Raw genomic sequence first — 3,809 nt, 5'->3', positions numbered from 1 at the left:
GTTTTGATTCCCAGTGCCATCAAGTTGATTATTGCCTCAGTGCCCCATGTGAGAAAGTAGAACTGCTCCATAAGATTTCCTAGGCTGCAATCTTTCCAGAGCAGACTACCAGGTCATTCTCCCAGGAAGCCACAAATGAGTTCAAATCATTAACTTCTGGTTAGCAGCTGAGCACTTTATCATTGTGCCACCTGGAAGTGTTATGACTGATGATACTGAAATTTTTCATGACCACTTTTCACAGATGTAGTCAATTTGATTTCTGTGTATTCCATCTGGAATTCCACATGTATAGGCGCCATTTATATTATTGATAAAAGGTTATTGCAACAAATAAGTTGTTGGTCTGGCAAAATTCTGTCATGCAGTTTCTGGAGTAATTTCCATCACTGAGGCCATAATTTCCAACCATTCATATTCTTTTTTGTTTCTCACTTTTTCCTTTGAATCACCAGTAATTAATCACCCATACACCTTGATTGTATGTTTGGTCAGTTTCTGATTGCAGAAGTTGGTAAAATCTTCAGTTCTTCATATTTGGCTTAGTGGTTGGTGCATAAATTTGAATAGTAATATAAGTGGTCTTCCTTGTAGGCATATGAATATTATCCTGTTACTAACAGCATTGTTCTTCAGGATCTAGAAATGGCCTTCATTGATGATGAACATGATACCATTTGTCTTTGATTTGTCATTCCAGGCATAGCAGGCCATAAGACTGTCAGATTCAAAATGGCTTATATCAGTCAATTTCAGTTCACTATTGCCTAGAATGTTGATTTTTACATGTTCCATTTTATTTTTGACAAATTCCAATTTTCCCACATTCGTACTTCATACATTCCACATTCCAGTTTTTAATGGATGTGTGTACATGTGTCATGCCACATCAGCAAATGAAGGTCCTGAAAGCTTTACTCCAACCAAGTCATAAAGGTCAACACTACTCTGAGAAGGAAGTTGTTCTGCTGTCATATTTTGAGGGCCTTCCAAGTGGATGGGCTCATCTTCCAGCATTATATCAAACAATGTTTCACTGCTATTCATAAGGTTCTCAGTGGTCAATTTTTTCAGAAGTGGATGGCCCCATTCTGCTCGGTCTGTATAAGTATTTTACGTAGGATGGAAAGTTTAGGGACATTTTTTAGAAGTGATTGACAATCTAAAGTATGAAGGTGGAAGTAAAATATGATTATGGTAATTGAGCATTACAAGGTAAATTATTTGATAGATGGATGAGGGAAAAAAGCAAATAGAAAAAAAATATCTCTTTGAGTTTTCTGGAAATGTTCCATGGATGTGTTTTATTGAGGCTTCAAATCTCCTCAATGACAACAAATTATATATTTGAATGGGTTATTATAGGATTATATACCTAGAAAATCTCCCTTAATTTTTGGAGTGATTCAATATTTATTTAGCACCGACTTCTTTTCCGTGCTTAAATTCAACTCTCAGCAGACGAAAATCCCTCATCTTAGGTTGCTTAGCTCTAATGTGTCATTCATGTTATATATCATTTTAATGGGAGCAATTTTGTGAAGAGAACTCAGTGTCTTATGATATTGCAACAGTTCGTTACATTGTACCATTCCTTTGTTTTTGAAATGTTCTATCTTTTTTGAATTAATACCTTCCCTTTTTTTTGTACTGATGTTCTAAACTAATATTTCCTTGTGATTTTAAGACGAGCAAAAGATCTTTATATGGATGTTCCTAATTTACAATAGGACTTGAGGTATTTAGTCATTTATGTGGTATGGTTAGTGTGCAGAAGCTCAGCAACAGAACACTGAAACTCCAAAAGTGAGAAAAGTAAAATAATCATATTATCAGCATTAAATACAAATAAACTGGAGATAGTTCATATTTCTGATAAAAGTAAGAATTTATATTAAGTCAATCAATAATATGATATTATTATATTTCAAGACTGATTATTTCACTGAAATTGCCATTAACATTCAGAAAATTGCTCACAAAACATATTTCCTGTTAGTGAAGGCAGGAAGAATCCCCTATTGCTGCAGGAAGCTGCTATTTGAGATGTGGTAATAAATGGGCTGTGAGAATTGCCCGCAGAGTTTTGTTGCCTATAATGGGCAGAGCAGACGGACAGCAGCATATTGGCTGTACATGCCAAGAGTTATGGCAAAGGTTCATAGTCATCCATTACACTGTGCTAAAATGTAACAAATCTTTATCATTACCAAACTATATTAATTTTCAAGCTTTTTCTGATTTTTATTCAAATAAAACTTACCAACAGTGTCCTCTTGTCAGAGATTACTTTGAAATAAATTTAGTAAAATATTACTAGTTCCCTGGGTTCTTACTTTTCTATGCTTTTGGGACATTAAGAAGTTTACTTTTTTTTGGTGGGACTGCAAAATGGTACAACCACTTTAGAAATAATATGGCACTTCCTTATAAAATTGGACATGAAATGCCATATAACCCTGCTATCCCTCTACTATGTATATATCCTACAGAAATAACAGCCATGACACAAATAGATATATGGATACTCATGCTCATCATAAAATTAGTCACAATAGCAAGTAGATGGAAATAATAATGTAAGCACTCATCAATAGCTGAAAGGATTAACAAACTGTGTTATATATAAACAATGGAAAACTATATGCCATTAAAGAATAATTATAAATCTGGAAAACATCTTTGTGATAGTTAAGATTGTGTGTCAACTTGGCTAGATTGTAATTTGAGTGGCTTAGCAGCTGGATGTTGTTTTTCTCTGATGAGATTGGAATTACCTCCATGTTGGAATCAGATAACTGTGAGCAGTGGATCAGGTGAGGGAAAGCTGCCTCTGTGGTATGGTCCGCTTCCAGTACATGGAGAAACTTTGAGAAATGTCTCTGGGTTTTGGCATATTTGGTTTCTGTCAACTCTTCATCTCAGGCTCCTGAACTTGAACAAGTGGCCTGCCGTGTTGTCTGCCGATTTTGGGATTGTGCCATTTTACCTGATGATGTTGGATCCTCAGCAGCCATTATCTCCCTGAGTCAGAAGAAGCCTTTAGGTCCAATTGGCCTGAACATGAGGCAGAGCTGAAGCCCAGGGTTAAGAGGCCGTTTACCAGCCCCTAGAGCTGTCATACCAGATTTGGACTTCTAGCTTCTTAAGGTGTCAGAGAATAAATTCCATCCATTTGTGGTATTTCAGCAGCACTAGAGAATCAAGCCAAACTTGTAACATGAATAATCCTGGAGGACATTATGCTGAGTGGAATTAATCAATCACAAAAGGATAAATATTGCATGAGACCACTATTACAAAAACTCAATGAAAGATTTACACGTTGGAAGAAACATTATTTGATGGTTCCTGAGATCAGGGGAGAGCAAGGGAAATTACTAAAGAGAAGGTAAACAAATATTAAGTTGGATGAAGAGAAAGGCATTATAAAGTCATTTGGAGGTCAGTACAAAATGAAGTGAACTGAAGACACTGGAAAGTGCATAAAAAATAAAGGACATGAAAGTAAATATAATTACATACACTATCTGCAATATTGGAAGGAAGGTTGGGTAATCTACTTCCGTAGTGATACTGCCTCAGAAACCCAAGGAGGGGTCCCTATGAGTCAGGTCTGACTTTATGGCACATAACAAAAACAACAACATCTGCAATAAGAGTCATAACAATAATCTATATAGATACATATATAGACATAAAAGTTGAAGAGGTGGAGAAATTCAATAGGAGTTGAGGCAACTAGGCAAATCTTTTAAAGCTGTTGAGAGATGTTGTTGGCAAGTAGCCCTTCTATCAGCTGCCTTTCC

This window comes from Orycteropus afer, unplaced genomic scaffold (genome assembly GCF_000298275.1).
Source record: "Orycteropus afer afer isolate SDZICR_OR568_19922 unplaced genomic scaffold, OryAfe1.0 scaffold00799, whole genome shotgun sequence".
Classification (NCBI taxonomy): domain Eukaryota; kingdom Metazoa; phylum Chordata; class Mammalia; order Tubulidentata; family Orycteropodidae; genus Orycteropus; species Orycteropus afer.
The sequence above is the reverse complement of the archived record's forward strand: the minus strand, read 5'-3'. Positions refer to the sequence as shown.